Here is a 15078-nt window from a genome sequence, read left to right as displayed (position 1 = left end):
GAATACCACTTGTTAATGTGTGAAGAATGAGTGTTAGACTGGACTGATGGTCTGAGAGGTGTGAGTTTGTAGTTTGTGTCCCGCAGCTGACGGCCAGCTCCTGTGTTGCTATGTTGGTATGTGTACCTGTGTCAGTGCGGGTTATAGCTGCTTTCACTGAGGTGTTTGCTGACAATATGCTCCGATAACATCAAGTGTTGCTAGTGTCAAAACAAGTCTGCAAAACAAATCTTCTAATGGGATGAAATTGCTGATCCTTTACCAGTATAAAACTCAATACTCACGTTGATACTGAGAGGTGAAGGCCAGTTTATCATGCTGTCAGTCTGTACAAATACAGAAAACACTGATGTGCCATTTCCTCCAGGTTCAACGAGAAAAACATTAGAAATTAGGAGTGCCCACCTACGCTGTCAGAATCTGTCCACGCACTTCACTGAATATCCTTCAAATAAATAGCAGGTGTACACTGTAACTCTGCATTTAGACTGTATATTTAAAGAAGCGAATGTTCCGTTTGTTGTTAGCATTTTAAAAGGAGATATTTACACTGCACTGATCGGGTTGTAGTACTAAAGACGACGCCCTCCTCCTGTCCCACAGATAAGATGATTGATGGCTCAGTATAGTTCGCTTTCCCCCAAATTTCCTCCATAATCAGAGGCAGCATTCTCTATAAATGCTACTTCTAAAGTTCAGTGAAGATCAAGCAGTTTAAAAACAAAATAACTGATTATCACCCTATTTCAAAGACGGCAACAACAAGACTTAATGTGTTTGAAAATCTCCTGCTAGAAACCATAGGTGTGCAAATGGACATCATCTTCTTGAGCCGCTGCATCCCTCCTGGGACGTCACAGAGTCCTCTCCAGCTGTCCCCAGGTCTGGCCCCTCCTTGTTGCATCTGCGTCCGCGTCTCAGCAGCATGTGTTTTGTTGTCGGCCTCTTATTTATTTATTTTTTTTCTGTTTCAGAAAAAAGAAATGCTGCTTTTCAAGAGTAGACCCAGAATACCTTTTCAATACCACTGATGAGTTCGGCACCAATAAGAAAAGCCTAAACCTGATTTTCACATTATATTTTATGTTTTGGTTTTCTTACGGCTCAGGCATGCCTCTTTCTCCCTCCATCTTTTTTTCTGGGTCCTGTCACCTGAATGTCTGAGGTGAAACTGATCGGTAAAGTGAAACGAAGCTCATAGTTTTCATCTGAATTCATCTGTTCAGGCTGTTTCATGAAGAAAAGGGCAGATTTTCCTTCTGGTTTGCTCACTGGTTTAGACCAGGCTGGTCTCTGAGGGGGGAGGAGGAGGAGGAAGCAGAGGGAGATGTTCTTGTGGGACAACGGGCTTCTCATTATCACGTCTCTCCTCCTCCTCTTTCTCCTCGTTCTTCTACCTTCCCCCTCCAAAACACACATCCCACCTCCCTCCAGCATGCCGCCTCTTCAATTCTGACTGTCTTCCCCACAGACCCACCACCTTCCCCTCCTGCCCCCCACCCCCCTCACCCCCTCACCACCACCACTGAAACCTTCCTTATTTCCCACAATGCCCCTTTCTCTGCGCTGCTGCCAACATTGCTGGGTAATTAGCTCAGTGCTCCTCAGATGTGTGAGTGTGTGCCGTGTCCTTATATCTGCAGCTGTTTTAATCAACACCATCATCATCATCATCCTTATTGCAATCATCATTGTCACATTTATTATTATCATAATAATAATAATCATCATCATTCGTAACATATTCATCATAACTATTATATTTGATGTAAAAGGCTCTATCATGTTTCCAGAAACGGCTCTAAATTATCACCAAATCATTTTTTCAACTTCTATGTTTCTACTCTTTTGATCCCATCCTTGCGTCAGATTAACAAGTGAAGCCTAAGATTTGGGTTTTGGACAGTTGCGCAGACAAAACAAGACATCTGAAGATATCAACTTAGGGTCTGGGAAATTGGGATGTACATGAATTAAACACAATTTAGCAAGAATATAATCTTGTTTTCTTAAGTTGCAGTGCGTTGAGCTCTCTGGGCCACCATAGAATTCAGCTGTGCTTACTCACTTTCACTGGGTTAAGGTGATCATTAATGCTCCTGACATGGTAATATTGTCTCATGACCTGTTCAGACTTGGTATTAACAAGCTTTAAGTCCAGGTGTGAACGTACCCAAGACACATTGAGGACGTATTTGTGATCTGATCAGTCAGACCACATTCGGAGGTGGTCTGGGCCACATATGGCCACATTCTTTTAGCAGTGCGAATGCAAATGCATCCTGGGCCACACTGAAGGACCACCTACTCTACTGACGTCCTCTGACACAGTCTGATTAGTTCCACCACAGTTTCATAATGACCCAAAAATATTTTTACACTTCTTACTGTGTTTCCCATATATTGATTTATTTGAGGCGGCCTGCCACAATAACAACATTGACCGCTACATATTGATTTTCTATTTTCTTTTACTATTTCAACTGGCTAAAACCGAATTGTCTTGCACAAGACAATTCACTGTGCACAGCTCTTCAGTGAAATACACAAAAACACATTGACAACGCACCGTCTGTCATACTCGGATCGAAAACAACAACGCATACGTGTTTATTTGCATAGAGTGAGAAAGTGAGATCTGATCACAAGTGGTCCCTAGAGACGCATGTGGAGATGTATTCTAATACCAGGTCTGAACTTATATACTGTCCACTTGTGGTTGATTTACCTGAGACGCATGTTAATGACTGGTCTGCTAGTCTGACCAGGTGTGAACAGGTTCATGTACAGGGGCATAGTCAATGTCAAGGACAGGATATTTTCCCTGGCCTGGTTTTCAGTGGGGCGGTCCGTCCTTAAAATCTGAATCAACCTATTGTTCCAACCTGTGGAGTGAACTGAGGAGGAGGAGAGGAAAGGAAGGAATCTGTGGGCAGAGAAGGAGATAAAAGCCAAGAAGAGATGGAGGATGTGTAGCATACAGTAAGAACTGTGTGGATACTGATATCAAATTGTCTGGAGAAGGAGGTGATCAATGGAGAGATACAGTAAGACAGAATGGAAGGATGCTGCCGCAGTGAGAGAGATAGAAGCAGGTCACAGTGATCAAGATGGATGGAGGGAGTGAAGAGAGGAGAGGCTGAAGGGGTTGGGGGGGGGGAATGTGTGTTGGCCTGTGTCATGGCCCATTTAGCTGCTGCCTCTGAAGACTGTTGATCTCAAAACTTCAGACAGTTTGTAGAAGCAGCCTGTAGTCTTTAGTCCTATAACTCAGACCCACACCAGCATTTTGTTTCAAAAAGCATCCGCCTCATTCAAGTCAGGGAGACCTCTGTGCAAGACAGAGGGTAATCCTGATCCTGGACTGTCCAGTGTTGTAAAACCGTGTCTCTCAGTAATATAAACTGTTTTTATAAAAGTGTTTTGGTGGCTAATGAGCCTTCAAGCTCATGGATGGATTAAACCGTTGTCCAGCTTTGGACGCTTCCTCCCCTCACACCCTCTGTACATTTAAACAGGACGACTGTCAAGCAATTTCTAGAACGTTCAAAAACAACAATCCCACATTCACATTCGTGCAGCGATTGGCCGGCTGTATGGAGGTGAGAGAGTAATGTAAAGGCTTGATCACATATTTTCACCCTACACAACTATTTGTCATTTTTCATTTGTACAACCGTGTGCAATATTATGACTGCCTTTTAGGAAAGTAAATATGTGCAATTATTCCCATATTTAAACAATATCCTGTCTCCACACCCAGCTTTTCCCTCTGGTTTCCAGTATTCCCATTATGAGCAACTATAAAGATTTCTGACCAGGTCAGACAACACTTCTAAAGGACTAGTTTGGTTTGAGGATAACCCAACTCTCACTGGGCCTTCTCCATCCCTTTTTATATTTTTATACCAGTACCTGTCCGTTTTGTGTTCTGACAGGTTCTGAAGGGGCCGCTTTGCTTTAAGTGCTGGTCAGATTGTGAAACAGCATTGTCAAAGCAGTCATCAAAGCCCATCCACCACACACTTTGAGCTTTGTGTGACAATTTTTGTAACTTTCCAAAAGTGACAGTCCTATAAGCATGCCCACTCCCCATATGTTTGGCTCTCGTTTGCTTATTGAGTTTACTTTCTAATGTACTTAACCTGGCCATGCCTTTGTAGCCTGAAAAAAGAAAAAATCACAGAATAAGGCCAGATTCTTCATTTTGCTATACCTCTACACTGCTATTTTTGTGTATATTTCTTAGTGTCCTAACTGAAAACTGTTTCATTTAATTAATACAGTGTTGTTTTGTCATCAGCTTTATTTTTAATTTGATCAGCTTCACACCTGCTGTCTGTTTCCACTGTGCAATGATGGTGTAGATTACACCGTCTAGACAACAGAAAGAAGAGGAAATGAGAGTGTGATGACCAGCAGGTTCAAGGTTTGAGCAGAATAGTATACATTTAAAAAAAGTTAGTGAATCTGACTTCATTGTTCTTGGCGGGTGATTCTGGTCATTGTTTGCACTGTTGCGCGTTTTTATTGATGAACAAGTGAATGAATGAAAGCTTTAGCCTATTCACTTTGAAGGATGACATTTACTATCTGTATTTACAGGAAAAAATGGTCATTTGTTCAGAAGCTAAAAACAGCATATGTTGTTCTGTGGTCATCCTTAGAATAGCTGTTCACAGTCCAGTTGCAAAAGTGTAATGTTATAATGTCATGAAGCCTTTCAGGTGGGAGGATGGTGGGTGTGCATGTAAAGCGCCTGACTTTGAGACCAGTGAAAGTGCTTTGTGGCCCTTCTCCCAACAGTCTTTCTCTAACCATAACCACATAGTTTTAGTTGTTTAAAGCTAAACAAAGCAAAATCATAGAGGTGTCTGATCTGAAAACGCTTCAGTGTGTAACAGTTGCTTTGTAACAGTTGTATGAAAAGGTTTTGGAAGGCACTCACTAAGCTCTTATTGTTTTTGAAGTGTAAGGACTTGTTGGTATTTTACTGAGAATGATTGCAGTCAGGTTTTCTGTTATGTTTTTGTCATGTCACTGTAAATCTCCATGCAGTTCTACACGGTTGGCACTGAACCACATTGAGGTGGATGTTGTGCAGCAGTGTGTAGAGTTATTCCGACACTGATACTGGTGTCAGAAATGCCTCTGATACTTCCTAAAATATTGGATCGGTATAGTTTCACACGCGGATAAAATGGCAGTGTTCCAAGAAATAAGTTCTTCTTCACTGCTCTAAAACTGTAGCTTACACAGGAAGTTGTGCTGCACAGCCACTGGCAGCTACTGTTTTAGAGCAGTGAAGACAGTCGAATGAGATAGTAAAAGAAAGATTCATGTATTTGTTCATGTTTTACAAAGGGTTTAGCCTGAGCCATGCCATACAACAATGACAGCAATCATATCACATCCATACTGGGTTAGTAGTATACAGCTGTTAAATGTCTTTTTAACATAATGGTATCAGATCAGTACTTGTTATCGGCCGATACACAAGTTCAGGTATCAGGAAGGGAAAAATTGCGGTCAGACGATCTCCAGTAATCTGCCAACAGAATATATTTCTGTGTTTGAGTAAAGTCAAACTGGGCTTGGACTTTTTTTGTGTTATTGCCTAAAATTTCCTGATGTGACACATTTATTAAATATTAATATTGAAGTTTTTTCTACTCTATGGCTTTATAGTACCTCGGGGCTGTAGTGCTGTGTGTTTCTGGGCTCCTTTTGTGTGTCTGTGTTGGTTAGCATTTGTGTGTCCTACTTCCTCAATGTTTATGTCATAGTATGTGTGTGTGTGTGTGTTAGATCGTGACTGGGTGCATATTTGCTGTGCTTGTGTGTTTCTACATTAACTGTGTGTCTGCACATATCTGCATATGCTGTGTGTGTGTCAGGGGGTATGTGTATCAGTCTTGTTGCAGGTTGGCTGCTGCTACTCGCTTGTGGCTCAGCACACACTTCATCTGAGCTGTGTGTGCGTGTGTGTCCCGGTCTACTGGATGAAGAGTGGTTGGAGGACAAGGAGGAGGATGAAGAGCAGGGTGGCTGGTGGTGCAGAGGGGATGTGGAAGGGGCAGTTAGCTTTCACTGAATGGACCCCATGTGTATCCTAGCAACAGACTGGTGTGGAAATGCAATGGGAGAGAGCCCACAAAAAACAGAGGAAATGAGAGAAAGAGAGAGAGAGGGGCTGCTGATAATGTGTGGATGGAGGCAGTGGAGGTGCAGCAGGTCAGAGGAGAAAGATGGAGGCTCAGATAGAAAGGTGAAGCCAGTGTTGTGGAAATAGGATCAATATGTCTGAAAAAAAAGACCAAGAGTTTCACCAGCTTCCTCTGCCAATAAAATTTTACACAAACCTTTGATGTACCACTGAACAAAATGTGTTTCCATTTGCTCGGTTCCAACAAAATAAATATGGAAAAAATTTTTTATAACACATTAGAACAGTATTATATTATATAGTAGTTAATTAGTTACTTCAGTTTGGTAGTCAACTTAGAAAGTGACTAGTTGCCATGCAGTTACGTTTTGTTGAAAGTCACCTGTGTGAATATTTTACTTTCCTCTGAATGAAAATTCAAATATAGATGATAAATATACTATAATCATTGACATCAAATATCAAAATGGTTTATTTTTAATTAGCAATATATGTTATATGTATGAGATGTCCAGTGATTAATCTGTTGCTGCTTTCTGGCCTCTCTACCCTTACTCAGTCGCAAGCCTATTTGTTGCTACTGAAGATGTGAATCTTTAAAGAAAACATTACTCTAACAGCAAAAAAGTGCCTTTTTGAGGACTATTTTCAGTAGGGGATTAATCCATGTTTTGATTTAATGAGCATTTATGGCAGCAGGATGGTGGATGTTGGAGTGTACGTGTTCACGTTAATGAAGGAGCATGTGCATTCGTCTGTATCGCAGATACATGAGGCTTTGGAGGCTTGTTATTAGGATCAGTTCATTGTTGATTTAGATTTATAGAATATAAACAGCTTTCATGAACTATTACTAGTCACCACAGAGGAATCTGAGTATTTATGTTTTCCCATCAATGTTTATAGATCAACCGTGAAAACAGCGGGCTTTACATGAGGACAATGGAGAACAGAACAGGGGAAATACCTAGTTGTGTCTTCAAACTGTGGGACGAGACCTGGAAGTGGGTCACGGGTCCTGCTGAGCAGAGAAAGCAATATGCCTAATGAGCCCGACCCCTAGAGAGAGAAGTCACATATCTCAGTGGGCCTGTGGTTGGAAAAAAAGAGCCTAAAAATAGTTGAGTTTTCAGTGTTTTTACTGGACGATTCGTCGTCATGGCTGCTGTACAGGACGAACATGTGTGTGCACGGGCTGCAGCCACAGGAGATGCACATGCACGCTTGTGTGTTTACTATGTTTGTTTGTGTGTTCACTCAAGTGTGTCCTGCAGACTGGCAGCTCTGCCCTCGCACCTCTCTCTCTCTCCTCTCTGACTTTGACCCTTCTGCTCGGCCAGGAGGAAGCGGGGGGTTGCTGTTTGTGACTCTGTGTGTGTGTGTGTGTGTGTGTGTGTGTGTGTGTGTGTGTGTGTGTGTGTCCGATGCATGCTGTGTTGTCCTGTCTGCTGTGGCTTAAGGTGTCCCCTGAACACACACGCACAAACTCCCACCCCCGCCCCATGGCCCACATAGATATGTGTGTGTGAGTGCTGTCACATAAGCTACAGTCCCGGGCCAGTGATGTGCCCTACAACCGCAAGGAAGAGAGGTGGGGGAGGTCCAGTGTGTGTGTGTGTATGTGTGTGTGTGTCATATTAGTTTGTATCTGTGTGCATGTGTGTAATTGAATCGATGTATATTTGTGCACACTTTTTTCTTGCATGTGGAGGTTTTATTGCTTGATATTTGTTTGTGAGTGTGTGTTTGTGTGTGTGCTGGTTTTACGTCACATTCGGTCTTAGTATCAGGGACAACGAGGATGGGAGCAGACAGTGGAGGACAAACATGTCCTCTCTTCCCTGCTCTAGCCTCAGTTCTTCATGTGTTTCAGTGTGTGTGTGTGTGTGTGTGTGTCTGTGTGTCCGGGAGCTGTGTTGTGCAGTGGCCTGGCCCTCCTGTGATGTGCCAGGGAGAAGGAAAGGGCACTGCTGGCCTGGCACGCTGTAAACACACATAAGTAGAAAACAAAACAACAGTATAACATTTGAAGTCTTGTGTCACAGTGGTAACAGTAATGCATACTCAGGGTTAACTTCCATACAAAAGATCATCCGATGCATCTTATTATAGATTCATGAGTAGAAAGAGATTTTTAACCTATTGCAGACTTTTGAGTCTGGAAATGCTGCTGCTGTTTCATTCATGCAAGCCAAATAGAAACAAATTAAATGTACTGTTTTATATGTAGGAAACCAGTCGCCTAACAGTCTTATTTTTTTTGCCAACCTTGTTAAAGACAGTGGTGAGCATTACCATGGCAACAAGCTAAACACTGCTGGACGGTCCTTGACATTACCTGCAACATTGCAAATACACGGGAGTGACAGTTATTCTCAAAACACTTTTCTCTGCTGAAAACACATAATATCTGCAGAAGCAGTCAGGGTCGTGGTTCAGTTTAACTCTCTTCCTGTACAGCACATGAACCTGCAGACACTGATAAATGCTTTTAACTCTTTCGTCTTGCATTCCTCATTTAATGTAAAAAGTAGCATATTTTTGCTCCCCTTCTCTTACAGTTTCACTTTGATTTAGTCATTAGATTATCTCAGAACAGTGTATGTGACTGTCCAGCTGCCAGTTATTACTGTGAGCAACAAGCTTTTACAAACAGCAGTGAACCCCTCTTTATGCCCTGGGTATCCGAATTTCCCCTTTGTTATTTTAGGAAGTTGTTGGGGCTGTACGCAGCCTGAGAGGAAGACTGAAGCCAGTTCTCAGGGCTGACAAAATACATATAATTTAATTTGTGGTTCATTTACAGTTATTATTCACCTACAAACAGGGTAGAATTGAACATCAGGCGGTAAGGCAGTAAAAGACGTTTTTCTCTTAATTAAGATGGAAATGCAGTAAGTATCAGGTCTCCATCAAAGAAACTATGAGATTTTTAAGTAGGGTTAGTGCATTAATAATGTAGCAATTTACATAGCATTTCTAATTTTGTTTTTGTTCAACCACATACAGTACTGGGCACTAACTATAATCTTCCCAGAAAAGTAAGAGGTGCTTCACCTGCATCACACATTTAACCATCATCTTCATCAACCTGGTCTTCCTCCACCTCTTTATTTCCCATGTTCCCTCCTCTCCTCTTACTTCCATCCTTCCTTTCTCCTCCTACCATTAGCAGCAGCAGCCAGTAGCCGTCCTACTGTCTTCCTTTCTTTTTCTCTTTCACACCCCCCTCCTCCTCCTCCTCCTCCTCTCCTCAGCCTGGCAGTTGTAATGGCATTGGGGATGGGTGGAGGGGGTGCACATTAGAAACATCCCCTCTGTGATAAGCTGCAGCTGGTTACCATAGCAACGCTTATTACCTGCACCCTGAGACAGGGGGTGGAGAGAGCGAAAGACAGAGAAGTAATGGGTCAAAAGATTGTGTCCTGATTGTGTGTACGTATGATGTGTGTACGTATGTGTGTGTGTGTGTGTGTGTGTGTGTGTGTGTGTGTGTGTGTGTGTGTGTGTGTGTGTGTGTGTGTGTGAGTGTACAACGAAAAGGCTTTCGCTCATTGACTCTTCATTAGATGCTTTATATCTGGTAAAGGCTGTGCTGGGAACTCTGCTTTAGAATAATGAGGGGACACACACACACACACAGACAGTATATACACTGCCCTCAGCCTGTCTCCCACATAGCCCCAACCTCCCATGAATGCCCACTCCCTCTCTCTCACACACACACACACACACACACACACACACACACACACACACACACACACACACACACACACACACACATGTCATGGGTAGACGGGTAGATAGGTATCCTTTTCCTGTCAGCTGGATATTTATCACTGTTCACACTCATTAGAGATGTTACAGGTTGTATTATATGATGTGAAAATGAAATATTTTCAGGCAGACGTGGACTTTTAGGCTCCCAACGTCCCCACGTGCATCTTAAATCGCGATTGAAGTCGCATGCTAGCATCCGATTCATGTCCTATATGTGTTTATCCATGTATATAAGAACAGAGCTTTTCCTATGTAGATAATGAAGCTCCACTAATCACTGTTTTTACATTAACAATGGATTAAATGACTGCATGAAAGTGTTTTCTTATAGGTAAAAACCTTTTAGCCTCTTTTAGCTCATTGTTTTAGCCTTACAGTGGACTGACTGTTTGTCCAGTTTCCTCAGTCTCATTTCCATCAACAGCTGCAGTTTTCACAAAACAAGCTCCACGATAATCCCACTGTGCACTACCTGCTCAGTACCACATGGCAGAGTAACACAAAGTTAGCAACTAGCTGGTGAAGAATATGGTGGGGCCAGCTATTTATATCAGGATCGTGTGGAGACCAAACAAGAGCTATAAGGAGAGCTGATGTTGGCCAGGTAGCCAGGTGTTCTGCCTCTAATGCAGCTTTACAGACAGGTGCCTTTCATGATTGATCTGGTTTGGAGCTGACATGATTAGTAGATTTATCCCTAGTTGTAGAGCCCGACTGATTTTATCAGCCGATATTGGCCTATCACAGATATATTGGTATCAGTGCATATATTCTCCGATATGTGCTGATATGAATACTTTTATTAAGAAGCAATAATACAGTGGAAATGCTCAGGTCGGGTCAAGTTATTTAGGCAGTGTTTTATGTATATTTTATCCTTTGTTTTCATTCAAGTTTAATATACATATATATATTTGTGCACTGAAGTCATTTTGGACAATAAAGTTTATTGTTAATCTGTACATGATCCTGCTTTCATTACATATCTTTTTCACAAGTGTATATTTATATATATTGGCCGATATATCAATATCAGAATTTTTTTACTCCCTAATATCAGTATTGGCATCGGACCCAAAAATACATTATCAGTCGTGCTCTTATTAGTTGTCTGACAGAAAATGAATTGGTAACAATTTTCATAACAAATTATTATTAAGTCAACTTTGCGAGACAGCTGGATTTCTTGCATGAGAATCCATATTCAGGCTCGAAGCTTGTGGCCGAACCACAGTGGTTCGGACCAATCATAGTCCTGCGAGGGAGGAGCTATGGGGAGCTGCGGAGAAGCGTCTGTTTTGGTGTTCATCAGTTCCTTCTATGCACAAATTTTCCTCACAAAGACAGAATCATCGACATGCTAACTAGCTTTCAAAGCCACTCAGACTGCGGCTTGTTGTTGTGTTGTGTTTCCTCTGCTAACGCATCATATGATAGACAGATGGATCCAATCAACTGCCAAGTTTTTTTTTAAACAATGAAGCCTCCCAGATGCTTTGTGTAACAAACCTTCTGGCGCGTCAGGTCACTTTTAAGTCATTTTCAAGCGAAATGCAGAATCTAATTCAGCAATTTGCAGCTTTTCTTTGTCTTTTAAAAAATAAAATTAAATATGTCTTTGGGTTTTGGACTCCTTAAACAAGACCAACTATCTGATCTTTATCTAATTCATCCAAACAAATGTATGTGTACTGTGTGTAAACAATTCACAGTGAGATCAACCTTTGATCATATTGAGATTCTTAGGCCTATCCTATGAGTTTTGTTTACAATTTTGCCCTCATGTGGACAAAATATCACACAAACTACAACCTCCAAAATGACCATATAGACTACTGTGCCATGAATAGTTTTAATTTATCAGTTAAAACCAAAATCTAATCAATATTTGCTGTGACAGCTGCAGTTCTCCAGGTACTTTGCAAGTAGGTTGTTCCAGCTTCTTGGAGAAACTGCCACAGTTCCTTTGGATCCATGCTGTCTCAGTGTCTTCTGTCTCTTCATGTGATCCCAGACTGTTGAGATCAGGTCTCTGTGGGGACCAGGCCATCTGTTGCAGGACTCCTTGTTCTTCTTGTCTCTGAAGATGGTTCTTAATGACTCTGGCTGTATGTTTGTGGTTGTTGTCATTGCTGCAGAGTGAATCTGGGACTTATCTGATGCCTCCATAATGTAATTTTGTAATAGATAAGAATCTAAAGATCTAAAGTGCCTAAAACTTTTGCGCAGTACTTGAGCTGACTCAACAGCTGCTTTCTTTAGGTGCCGTAGGTTCCTCTCCCCTGTCTGTAAGAAACTGGGCACAATAAAAATGTTGTTTTCAAGCAGAGAAAGCAGAGAAGCTGTACATGACCGTCTTCACCTCACTGCTTTTTCTTGTGAGTAACCATGAACTCTTGTGTGTGTGCTCGTGTGTGTTGTCTGGTCAACACATCACATTCTATTCACTAGCGACTCAATTATTGTTAGAAACCTGTTGAAGAAAATACACTGTCTACACACATGCACACACACACACACACACACACACACACACACACACACACACACAAAACAAAATATACTCTCCATAACACACATACAGAAACATACAAAGACCCCAACACACACACACACACACACACACACACACACACACACACACACCTGCCCTGTGAGGTCAGCTCTCATTGGTTACCATGGCAGTAGCAGGCTTCACTGTATGCTACTAGTCTGCAGCGGGGGAGGAGCTGTGTTTGTATGTCCGTGTGTGTGTGTGTGTGTGTGTGTGTGTGTGTGTGTGTGTGTGTCGTTATCCACTGACACATGTTGAGCAGGTAGCAATGCCCACCACCATCTTTCCCGCTGTTCCATCCCTCCATTAGCCTTCCTCCTCTTTCTCCTCCTCCTCTCTTTCAGTGGCATTTCTCTTTTTCTTTTGCTCTCATTCTCTTTCTTTGTCTAAAAAAAACACACATTCAAACTTTCCCACCCTCTCCAGTCCCTTCTTTGCTTTCCAGAGGTACACCTCACACTCCTACAGCCTTGTGGGGAAAGGGGAGGTTCCCAAGACATACTGGTGTTCCCAGAAGTGTGTGTGTGTGCGCGTGTGTGTATGTGTGTTTGAGTGAGATAGAGAGCGAGAGAGTGAGCTGTCCTCTGGGAAGCTTGATTAACTTACAGTAGGTGTAGAAGTCTTTGTCTAATTCAGGGCTGCTCAGCCATTTATGTATAATTATACATCATGAATTTACTCCACACCATTAAACAGCAGAGGAAATTGGCATGTTGCAAAACTGAAACATTTCATTACGCTTTAAATACCTACAGCTAAAGACAGGGAAGGTGTTCACGACATGAATTTCACTGCATCCATGTTCTAGTTTTACAAGTTTTCATCATGACAAGAATTAGAGAGACTGTCCTCATAGGTCCTCTGAGGAGCAGGTTTGATCGCCATCGTTGTTTCTTTTACCCATGACCATTCCACAACCTTAACTGCATGTTTTATTAGTGTAACCATGACAACAAAAGTCCGCTAACCTTAAGGAAGTATCCAAACCATGATCGTTTCCTAACCAAGTAGTTTTTGTGCCTAACCTTAACCAAATGGTGACCCTTACATAAGTTTAACAGTGTCTGTTGTAACCATGACGATGAAGGTTTGGTACATCTGCCTCCATATGTGCCATTTCAGGAGATGCTCCTATGGGTCGTATCAGAGGTCAGGGTTGGAGGATTTCTTGCAGAATTGATCTAGCTGTAAATGTGATGCAGTTGTATTATTGACTGGAGGTTTCAGGGCACTTTGACGACTTCTGTTTAGGTTTCTGAGATGTAGATGAGTCTCCTCCCAGTGCTGCTGTTAACTCAAAATAACTTTCACAATCCCTCATCAAACATCAGTGTGAGAACACTCGTCTTCCTTGGTGTCAATGTTTTTTTTCTGAGAACAGTTGGTATGCAATAGCTGCATACAGAAGAGATAAGAGTGAATATTCAAATTCCCACTGAAGCCAGAAATGGTCCATCTTCAATCTGTGAGAAAGACTCAAGATCCCAAAATACAGCACAATAATCTAATCATCAAGACTAATGATCAGGGTATGTGATCTGGAGCAGATCTCTATCTGTAATCATGTGGTTTTAATGGGATCTGCATCCATTAACCTCCTCATCTCAAATGTAGAAGACACCAAAATTAAGACACCAAGATAAATGTATTTTGTATTAAGGTCACTAGCGACTATTTGAATTCAGTTAACTGTAAACTGATTTTTGCAGAGGACTCATAACTTAAACAGAAACCTTCTTGATAGTGGTCAGAGAGTAAAGACAGGAGTCAGTGATGAAAAACAAAAGACCTCATTTTCATTTTTGACTCATGGCAGTAAGAAGCTTCTGCAACGCCCTCTCACAGTTTTCACTTTGCTCACGATGGTCTGACTGATGCACAGTGAAGGGATGACACTTGATGCGAGGAGACACTGTTGTTGTTTCTACACCGGTTTTCTGTCACTTCTGATGAATTTTGTATTTTTTATCTTAAGTCTAGACTTAAGAAAACATCTGTTTTACCAAGCTTTTTATTAATGTAGTTGCTTTGCTTGTGTTCTGTATGTAAAGTCCACAGGTTATGTGAAAGGCGCTTAAAATTGAATTTATTATTGTCATCATTATTATTATTATTAAAGATGTTGGCTTGAGTCATCAGACATAATTACAAATAGGCTGTACAATGGCAGCTCTCTCCTTCTCTCAGACATCAACAACCCTTTCTGCACCTGATTAGACAGAGGGAGGCCTGCAGCTAACGATTATTTTCACTATTGAGGAGTCTGTTGATTGACAGTGAAAAGCACCCATAACAAGAACAGAAGGTGGTACCATCACATATCTTGTTTTTGTGAGACCAAGGGAAAAGCAGCAAAACTTGATATTTCAAAAGCCGGAACCAGCAAATTTTTACTTAATAAACAACTGAAAATATTAATATTTGATTTTTTTAAATTAAAATCCTTGATTATTCATTGTCTTTTGATGAACTAAGAAGTACATACATTTGACCAAAGCACAGCTCCCAAGCCTTTCATCAGCCTCTACCTCTGGTCATCAGTCTTCACACACATGACAGCTGTTGTCAGTGGTCA

At 41.6% G+C, this 15078-nt stretch overlaps 1 protein-coding gene across 1 annotated transcript in view; it reads left to right on the top strand.

Annotated features, from left to right (window-relative positions):
* LOC111235075 (nucleolar protein 4-like) overlaps nt 1-15078 on the top strand; it is a 154909-nt gene that overhangs the window by 17597 nt on the left and 122234 nt on the right. The gene's annotated exons all lie outside the window — the stretch shown is intronic.

This window comes from Seriola dumerili, unplaced genomic scaffold, assembly GCF_002260705.1.
Source record: "Seriola dumerili isolate Sdu_G_001 unplaced genomic scaffold, Sdu_1.0 BDQW01000468.1, whole genome shotgun sequence".
NCBI lineage: Eukaryota > Metazoa > Chordata > Actinopteri > Carangiformes > Carangidae > Seriola > Seriola dumerili.
This window is presented reverse-complemented; position numbering and strand designations above follow the sequence as displayed.